This window comes from Zingiber officinale, chromosome 3A, assembly GCF_018446385.1.
Source record: "Zingiber officinale cultivar Zhangliang chromosome 3A, Zo_v1.1, whole genome shotgun sequence".
Taxonomy (NCBI): Eukaryota; Viridiplantae; Streptophyta; class Magnoliopsida; order Zingiberales; family Zingiberaceae; genus Zingiber; species Zingiber officinale.
In genome coordinates this window covers 133,636,718-133,648,267 of record NC_055990.1, presented here as the reverse complement: position 1 = coordinate 133,648,267, position 11,550 = coordinate 133,636,718, and positions in this window count along the sequence as shown.

The window sequence follows — 11,550 nt, the reverse complement described above, 5'->3', positions numbered from 1 at the left end:
GTTTCGTGTAATTCAAGGGTAGAAAACAACTCTTCTAAAGTACTTACCTTCAAGTCTTTTGAGATGTAGTAAGCATCGACGATTGATGTCCATTCCAGAGTTCTTGGAAACACATTGAGCGTGTAGCATATAGTGTCCCGGTTTGTTACCATTTCACCAAGATTTTCGAGACCAGTAACTAGTTCTTTTACCTTTGCATGTAGACCGGCTACTTTCTCACCTTTCTCCAGACGGATGTTCATCAGTTTGTTGCGGAGGATGTCCCTTCTAGCGAGCTTTGCTTCGGACGTGCCTTCGTGGAGTTCCAAGAACTTCTCCCAAAGTTCTTTAGCAGATAAGTAGTTTCTGATGCGGTTGACCTCTTGAGGCGGTAACACGCTCAGCAGGTGATGTTCCGCACGGCTGTTTGCTACCGACTCATTCTGCTCCTTCTTTGTCCAATCGCTCTCTTCTTTTTCTTTTCCATCTTTATCTATTGGAGCTACAAAACCATATTTCATAATAAACCGAATTTCAAAATCTGTTTTTATGAATACCTCCATACGACGCTTCCAGTCTGCGAAGTTCCCCTCGAATTTTGGTGGAACGATGCTCGGTCCGGCCATCTTGTTGCTTCGATCGGCGGTTAGTCCTCCTGAAGCGCCTTGCTCTGATACCACTTGTTGGTCCCTTTGGAGGCCGACAAGAGGGGAGGGGTGAATTGCCCTACAAAATAAAATTCGAACCTTTCTCGGATTTCAACTATATAATAAACATTTGTAATAAATAAATAAAAGAGACTAAGTAAAGAAAAGCAGACACCAGAGTTTTACTTGGTTTGCAATCAGGGGATTGCTAATCCAAGGAATATAAGCGCACTATCTGATTCTCCTCTAGGCGGAGTAGCCTCTTTACAACGTTGACAGCACAAATGAAAAGAACAGAATTGAAAGCACAGAAGGAATTGATTACAAGTTCGTTATATTGATCTGTGCAAACCAGTGCTATATTTATAGCACTGGTCGGGGCGCTCCGAAGGGGTTCCGGGCGCCCTGGGGGGATAAAACTTTATCCCCCAACGTTCAGATCGAGTTTGACTCGATCTGGTCAAAAACCTCGTTCCGGGCGCCCCGAATGGTTCCGGGCGCCCCGGACCCCAAAAGTCAACTATGGTTGACTTTTTCCGTCTAGTCGCTCCGCTTCGGTTCAGCTCGTCTCGGTCCGGGTCTTCTGTTCCGGCTCCACTAGCTTGGGTGATCTCGGCCATCCGGAATAGGGCTCACCCGAACCCATGTTCCGGCCTTCTCCTCGAGCAGCCTTCCTTCCCGGTTTCTTGTCCCTCGAGCGTCGCGCACGCTCTTCTCGTCCACCGGTGTACTCTTCCGCAGACACTTCGTCCCTTGGACGCACCGAGCCCGTCGGCTCTCTCCTCGTGCCGTCCTTCTCGCTAGCCGCGTCTTCCGCTCGACTTCCTGTGTTCCTAAGCTCCTGCACACTTAGACACAAGGGTTAAACAAACGCAGGACCTAACTTAGCTTGTTTGATCACATCAAAACACCTTGGGGTTCCAACACAACCTTGATGCTCAGACCCTCCATACTCTATCTTCAATAATCAAATTTGTTGATAAGTAGACACATTAGTATATGAAAACTGTTGAGTTAATACATTCTTGATTGTAGAAATATTACGATGTGAGCATAGCAAATATACTTTTGAAGGAGTGGAGAATGGATGATTATGGTTTTCCATGAAGTTTGTGACAACCCAATTTGGCCCGATCTGTTCTTTAACAAGTGAAATATTTGACTTATATCCAGTCCTAACTTCTTCCCTATGCTCTTTCCTTTTTTTACTTTAAACTTATGCTTCTTTCTTTTATTTATCATCTGTATGCCCTTCTTTAAAGCATACAAATTGTTTCCATCCAACTTTATTTGTCTTCTTATTTTTCTTGCTGTTGCCTTTTCTAGCACTAAATTAGACTTCTCGTGCATATTGGTTATAGAACGAAAATGCCTCCTCTACCGATGCAAATTTTATCCCAATCCTTGGTTTTTGATCTTCAGCAACTTGGGGAATGCATAGCTGATTATTAAAATAGATATCTTTCATTTCTAGGGAATAACAAATTTAGTTTAAACTAAATTAAAAATTCCAATGGTACGAGAAGAATAATAAGGAGAAAATATAATATGGAGAAAATTTTTAAATTTTCATAGAAGTAACTATTCTATTCTGGAAGTTGATTCAAAACCCTTAAAAAACTAAAACTCTAAACCCTAATCACTAGGTGAAGAGTCAAATTAAAATAACTTACAATAGGGATGAAGATTTAGAGGTGAAAATTAGACAACACAATGAGGTTGATAGACGAAGCGATAGTTGCGAACAAGAGGGATAACCAAGTAGGAATGTAGAATGGTTTAAAATGTTTCTCTTTTATGGGTTATAGTTATTGTGGAAGCTACGTGGGCAGAAGGGTAATTACACTATCGCTTTCACGTTATAGCAACTCCTCAAAGATAAATTCTATGTTATAGCAGCTATTGGACAGTAATTGTTACAACGTGTGGTAGCTAATTGAGACTAGCTATTGCAACGTGAATATACTCGAGTAGATATTAACACCACATTGCTATGTTACAAGGGAAGTTTATGGTTAGAAATTTTTTATATTCTTTATACATCTGCCTCATGTACATTGGTCATGAGAAGTTGTCACTCCCAAAAAGCTGCTACATATTATAATAGTTACTCCTAAGAAGTTGCTACATGTTGTAGCAGCTATCATCAAATAACTGCTACAATGTACAACAATAGTTGCTACATGTTGTAGCAGCTAATCGGGAGTAGCTACCACAAGGTGTAGTAGCTACTGCCGACTAGCTTCTCTAACGTACACCAGTAACTGCTACATGGTGTAGCAGCTACTCGAAAATAACTGCTACACGGTGTAATAACTACTCGACAATAGCTGGTACACGGTGTAGCAGCTACTCGACAATAGCTGTTACACGGTGTAGCAACTACTTGATAGTAGTTGCTACAATGTGCACTAGCCATCTTGACAATATATTTACATGTAGGATCAAGACGTGCTAGAGGGGGGGGGGGGAGTGAATAACACTCGTGGCTATTTCTCGTTTTTTGCAAAACACAAAATGAAACACAGCAGAAAATAAGAAAATAAAAGGAAAAAGGGTTCACATGAATACAAGTAATTTTACTTGGTTCGGAGCTTGTGACAACTTCTACTCCAAGGTCCACACTCGTTGAGTGTTACTTTAGGCAATTCACTATCAATCCAAAATAATACAAATATGAGTACAACAGATTATAACTTAAGTACAACAATTGAAATTATACTGACGACTTCTAAGGATTTGAAAAAGCTAAGGTTTCCATCGTCGGAGCAGAGTTTGGGCATCGTAGAGGTTCTCTGAGTAGCGCACGAAAGCTAATGATTGTCAAAATTCGTTGTTCTGAAGTGCTGGATCTTGGCCTCTTTTTATAGCTAAGTTGGACCTAATCAAATCCACTGATCTCGGGATTAAGTTTGATTCGATGCTGATCAGTCGACCAATCCCCTTGATCAGTCGACCGAACCTGCTGAACCCGCCCGGCTTCCATCCAGATGTTGCCGCTTTGGATAGAATTTCATTCAGTCGACTGAACCCTTAACAGTCCTAGGCTTATCTAGTCTAATCAACCCAGTCTGAAGTTTATCCACCGTTCAGTCGATTGAACCTTCCTATTCGGTCAACCGATCACTCGGTCTACACTTCATCATGAATTGAAATATACTCTTTTGGCTTAGTGGTTCGATCGATCGATCCATACGTTCGATCGACCGAGCAAGGCATAATCCGACTCTGTAAAAATGTTAGTCTTTCTGTAAAATAGAGTTAGAATAAAAGATAAAATAGTATATAAAGATAAGTTTTGACAGTCTTCGGACTTTCTAGTCCCGACTTTGATTTTCGCAGAAACTCTAGGTCAGACAGATAACTACTGTTCCCTCTTCAGGGAACACGCCCTCACCTACTCCTCTCAGGAGAGTTTACCTTTTGCCCGATCGGTCCTCCAGACTATCTGGACTTTTTCTTAACGTCCGAGACTCCAGGACTTCATGCTGAATGTTCGCTCCATAACTTATCCAGACTTCCACCTGGTATCCGCTACCCCCTAGGATTTCCACCTAGAGTTCTCAACTTTAGGATTTCACCCAAAGTCCTCGACCCACCAAGACTTTGCCTAGTCCCTCGAACCAGGACTTTGTTGCCTAACCGCAACTAGGACTTTCTATAACCTAGAGTTACCTCTCCCTAGGGGTTTCCACCTGCCTAGAATCCACTAGGCCTTTTGCCTAAGAACACTTAGGACTTTCCTGCAAACTCAGTCACACTTGTTAGATCATAAGACATCTTAACTTTTGAACCCTTTGTCATAATTAAAACTCAGGTTCAATCGTCTGGTGCTCCCTACACCAACATTACATGTGTTATACAATAGATTTAACTAGCTTTTATAACAATTTTACAATATATTTAGACCAACTTGATAAAAATTTGTCAATAAAAATACATTTCGATTACAACGTTAGTTTCATGTTATAGCTACTAATGTCTAGTAGCTGCTACAATATAAATTATGCAATATTACAAATATTATCATCTTAGCAATATATTTACATCATCTACTATGAGAATATAATTTAAGCACCATGTTTAACCCAAATATATAATAATCACACCATCTATAGAGTATTTATTCCTTGTTATTTCCATCTCCCTTGCGTATGTTGGTAGGGGCTAGGAGAAGTTTGGGCAATTAGTGTCCATGGGCTATGGTTTATGACAGATATGAGTGGTCATTCTATGGAAGACATGGATAAATAAACCAGAGTATGTAGTAGCTACTCCTAAGAAGTTGCTGCACGTTGTAGCATCTACTGCCGATTAGCACTACAACGTGCAGTAGTAGCTACAACAATGTGCAGTAGTAGCTACAACAATGCGTAGTAGCAGTTGCTACATGTTGTAGCAACTACTCGTGAGTAGCTGCTACAACGTGCAACAACTTAACAATATATTTACAGGAGTTATACAATGGATCCAATTTTTTGGTGTATACAATACATTTACATCAGTTATACACTAGCTTATTATACACCAATTTTACAAAACATTTACACTAGCTTGACAAAAATTTGTTGGTAAAAATTGACATCAATTTTCTAATAAATTTACACATGCTTTTCAATAATCTAGTGTTTTCTAGTAAAAATTTTATAAACAACATGAAGACTAAATTCTCTCATCCCAGCTTGTCCAAAATTTATTGGTCTTCAGTATATTAAACTCTTGGCGTACCGCAGAACAAAAAATGCATAATCTAACCTTCAAGATATAATTTTTTTAGACTATTAATAATCTAATTGCAAACAGAAATATGGAGATTTTACTTATGTTGGACCCATGATTGTAGATACCTCAAACTCTCTTGACATTAATAATTGTAGCCATGGATACCACATATCATAGTAAGATTGGTCCATATTCTTAAAAAAATTTACCTGCATTGAGATGAAGTTTGTAAGCAATACACGCTAAAAGGCAATACATATAGAATTCTTTAACATGACGGGGACTTACAGAACTGTGAAACTTAGAAGTGTATAGTTTTGAGTCTCTAAGAGAGTTATAATGCATATATTGAGCTTCTTGTAGATTTATAATCAGTAGATGCCAGTGATCATCTATGTTATTTAATGGACATAATATATATTTGATTGGTTTGTCATTATCAATGCTTGATGATAGACTAAATGCCTCAAACGACATCATTCTAAAAAAAATCCTGTGTATAGAGACAAATATTGTAAGAGGAATATATGGAGAAAAAAACTCGGTAGTAGCAGTTGGTGTTATACTTACAACAAAACCAACGACATAAAATATAGATGACGAATATGGTATGCCAGATGTTTTGGTTTCCTTTGCAATAATTACAAAAATATGCATTTATATAATCACCATATGTGAGTATAGTTCAATAAAAAATAGTCATGAAAGATTCCATATTCAATGCAAACATTTCGTTGGATTATATTGCCTTTGTTGTAGCCTTACATAAATAAAAAAAAAATATGTCCATAAATTACATTTTACAACACTAACACATATTGTTAAAATTGCTACAAGTGTAGCAGCTATGAAAATTATATGTGTTATAACAACTTCTAATTATGCGTGGTTGAATTTATTAATATTATAAAATGTATATTTGACAATACAAAAATAAGATAATTCCAATGTAATTTATCCTTGTATTTACAATACAACTATTACAATTATTCATCATATATTTACATTACAATAAGTGTATAACTCAAGGACCACTTGACTCACTTTAGCTAACTTAGTTTCAATAATTCCTATGCCACCATATCATCTTTATTTTTCTTAAAATATGACTTCGCTTACTGAACAAATACATAGACAAAAGTGTTCTCCATGAGTAATTAAATGTCATATAGGAATAAAAGATAAAACAATTAACCAATCTAAACTGTACCTTCGTGATTTTGGATTTCTTTTTGACAAGCGTATGCAAGAGTTTAGATGATGAAAATGTAGGTCCAAGTGAGGCCAACAAGAGGAGATGAATAGTCCTGAAAGGAAGTTAAAAAATTTTCTTGCTATTTGAACTTAGAAGGACACAATATTAGTAAAAATAGATAACTAACATAAAAAGAACAACTTAACAAAAAGTAAGAAGGCAAAAAGATTTACTTGGTTACAATCGGGATGGTTGATAATCCAAGACAATGAAAAAACTCCACTAGTAAAACTCCTTCGATGAATGTGGAGTAGCCTCTTATAGACTTTGACAAACTGAGAAATGACTAGGGAAATGAATGTCACGCCCCAAAGGAGTCCCTGCCAGACAAAAATCCGGCAAAATCTCCCCTGTACCAGTGACAATATGAAGCATCACTACAAGCACAATACATCAGCCACATGCGGCTGGAATATTTATATACACAACCACGCAGTTATAATAACAGCCCACACGGCTGGAATGAAACAATCACAACCACGCAGTTATATATAAAACAGCCCATACGGCTGTACTAAAAACCAACACAGCGAAAAAACGAAAACGGAAAGCCCACACAAGACAAATAGATACAATGCATGCCGACACGGCTTAAACACAAATACAACACCAAAACCATAGGATAGCCACATGGCTATACACAAATACAATGCCAAAAATAAGAAAAGAATATACAAAAGAAAACAATCACAATCTTCGGATGTGACGTAGGACCCGGCAGACAGGATACTCCGAGCGACACCAACCATCTTCAGGCTACCTGAAAACATAAATGTATACATGCGGTGGTGAGTATAGGTAACTCAGCGGGTAATAGAAAAGATAGTGCATGGTCCATAAACAACATGGAGATCACAAGTATACAGTCTCAGTAGGGAATAAGAACATGATCATACTATCATAATCAATGCATCTGAACATACCTGACATAATAACCTGACATAAACTGTACAAACCACAACTAACATAATGACAGATACATACCCAATCTGGAATCGACACATGGTACAATGATCGGTAAACTCACCGGATCTGCAACAGATATACCCGTGACACCTGTGCAATATAAGTACGACTGCATATACATGTAAAATAAATGACATGTATGCAGCATGACAACCAAATGCAACAATCATATCGCAAACAAATGCAACATACCACAAACACATGCAACTAGTATCTAGTAGGCATGTATGCAAATATAACCCCCAGATGCACCGTGCATCATATGCAAAAGTGCATGCATGCTCCATGGTCACCCCCGCCACCTCTCCGAACACCACGACCCCTGTATGGCCGAGAGGCTTGGGTCTGTGACGACTGTACTACCCTCCAGCCCACTATATAGTGGTCGAGGCGGACAGTCCGCTAATAGCTATCTAGCTAAATAGCATCAGGGTCCCTGACTGCTCACAACGCCGGATCTCACTAAACCTCGTGACCGGGTGGCACGACAGGACGAGCGGCAACTGCTCTAGCTACCACTACCCATGAGTGGTCGAGTGTGCGGCGCTAAACCAAACCAACTGATGACTCTCTCACCACAAGGGAGACAATGGTCATCAGATGCAATGAATAATGAACATGACATATATATATATATATATATATATATATAGATATCTATATATATATATATATATATATATATATATATATAATCATCATCCATGCAACAACCCCAAACCTCATAAATACCTCCAACATGAGTATAATCGTCATGATACCTCCACGTATCCCACCAAACATATGTACCCACTACACATGTATAATCAACCAAAACTCCAATAATCCCACCAGACACATGTACACAAAAATATAAGTACAATCAACATGTATCCTCCAATAAAAACACCACGGACATGTGTATATACGCCGAACATACAATCAACACAACTCCTCCAAAAGTACATGACAAATACGTATGTACACACCACATGTAAATGTACGGTCAATAAGATAACTCCTATGACACATACCCATCTATGCACAGTCCACATCATACACCCAATCCGCATGGTAATACCAACAACTCGACAATCCCTACAAGGCATACTCTACACGTGTAATCACAACAGAGTAGATATCAAGAGTAGAGACTGTATATGAATTAAATAGACCATCTCTAAGCTCAAGCAAAAGAAACAAGCAGGAAAAACAGCAACTGGACACGATATAGGGTAAAGTAACATAATCCGTCAAATAACAACCATGCACTAAGCTCAAAGAAAATCTACATAGAGGCAAAGGAAGAAATACCCGCCTTAAATATGTCGATCGTGATCCGGAAATCCCATGTCGAGACACTCATCTCAAACCAAAGTCCTGCAATCATATAATGTATTTAGCCAGTTACATATGAAGTAAATAACTAAACAACTTTCCCCCACCCAATTAGGATAACCCTAATCAAACATGATTATGGATTAATCCTCCAACTAACCTTAATCATAATATAACCTAATTAGATTAGGTCATAGATGATACACCTCCAAAACTCCCCCAAAACAACACATTTAATCCAATAATAAATCTATTCTCTTAATTACCAACCCACCACATAATGATATCAACCATAAAACCTATCATAAGCTCAAATCTCCATCATAAATCCACATCAACCAAACAACCCAATCATCAACCTACCTCATCTGATAATCCAATCAACAACTAATCCAATGCTCCTAAAAATGATCACATAATAATCTATATCAACCAAAACAATACTTACCACTAGAGGCAAAACCTTAATCCTTAATCCACAATATCAACCAACTCACATCACACCACTCATAAACTAAGCAAGCACAAAACCCTACAACCCATTAGAAAAACTTAATTTAGCAACCTACAAATGAGTAACCCAGCAATACATCACTGTAAGGCATTTACCTTGACGTAGGGCAGCAATCCAGTAGCTAACATCCAGCCATCCACTATCCGGGAGCTACCACAGAATACCTACACGACCATTCTTCCAAGAACAAATCCAAAAACTCAATTGTATAGCAAAGAATTGCTGAAACCCTAATCCACAGTACAAGATTCACCTTAACAAAACCTTACCTCCTCATCCGACAGCTTCCATAGAACCCAGCCGTAAGAATTGGAGAAGATGAAGTCCTGCTCAAGAAAAATCCATCACTAGATTGATCCGAAGCATCCTCCATCCTAGATCGGGAAGAATATCACGAAAAGAAACAAATTCACCTGAGATTCTTGAACTCACAGCGTTACCCGACACTGCTATTACCTCAATCAGTCGCCCCTAATGGTGTCACACGATCCATTCCAACTGGTGATGATATGGTTCTCCTTCCAGTGAGTAGATCGAAGAGGAGAAGCAAAAGAGGCTTAATCGGCCAGGACCCCGCCCTGCCCTAGCTCCGGTGGATCGCCGTCGATCGCCCGCAAGAAACAGCCACCGAGACGCCTACTCAGCTGGAGATGATCGGTACTGTCGAGCTCCGGCGATGCCTTCCCTCCTACGACACGTGACGACGAGATCGGGGTGGGAGAAGTCTCTCCGTCGCCATTGGGTCATCTGCTCGCGCAAGAGAAAGGGAGGAAGGAAGAAGACTCGAGATCGGGGAAGAGGAAGCCCTTCGTCGATGTCAATGTCTAATGGCCGGCGATCGCGAGCTCGGCGTCGGGGAGGCGAAAAATCGCCAGAGAAGGGTCGGGTAGAGGAGTTGTCGGGGAAGAGGAGGTCGCGCGAGGATGGGGGATCGGGAGAGGAAATCCGAAGTTTAGAGATTAGGTTTTTAATTAAATACTTAGGGTATATTTAATTAAGCCCTAACTTAATTTCTCAATCAACTCCCAACTTAATTGGATATCCAAAACAGACCTCCATTGTGCCCCGAATTCATCCCCTCAAAACGGGTCATACGGACTCCATTTAAATCCCGAAAAATTTCTAAAAATTCCAAAAAAAATCCAATACGATTTTTCGTCCAATAACATTTATTATTTAATTTTTCGGTATCTTACATTCTCCCCCACTAATAAAAATTTGGTCCCCAAATTTACTGGTCAACTCAGGGACACTCCTCCAAAGTAACCACCAATCAACATCCTCTTATACCACTCCATCCAAATATCATGAACCAATCTCCCACCCTAAGGGATGACTCTGTGAGTCATGAGCTCACCCTACTTCTGTTATTCCCACACGGTTACCTAACCAACTGTGGATAAATCAAACACCCCAAAAATCTAAAATCCACTATCAATAGATCCTCCAACACCTATATAGGTCGCTCAAACTATCCATCAGTTTGAGATGAAAATCTATACTAAAGTGAAACTCCTAATCCAAAGTCTACTGTAAACATAACCAAAATCATGACATGAAATCACTGATCTCCATCCAATACAATACTCAGAGATATACCATAAGGTCCGGTAATCTCTCTACCGTATAATCCTACTACTCAATCCAACGGATGCATCCTACAATCAATAGCTAGGGAGCTAAGTTGTCACCCAACAATGATTATCCAAACTATCATATCCTCTCTATGTCCTGGATAATCCCACAATAGAATCCGTCAAAACATGCTCCCAACTCCACTCTAGTACCTGAATCAACGGAGATAATCCTACTAATCACTGATGTTCAGCGCCTCCACCTGCTGACATAATAGACATCCAGCTTCAAAATCCACGATGTCTTCCTTCATAAAAATCCACCAATAAGAACGCTCCAAATCTCCATACATCAGATGTCACCCGAATGTATCGCAAATCCAGATTAAGGTGTTTCCTGCAGTAACTCCTCCCGGATAAGAAGTGACTCGAAAACACACACAATCTCCCATAGAGATCTATGAATCTCATTCCCATCACACGATAATTCGATATACTGGCATGAGACTGCTCCGCTCATACTATATCGGAACTACACCAACTCCCAGATACGATACATCTGTGTAGAGTGCAAAT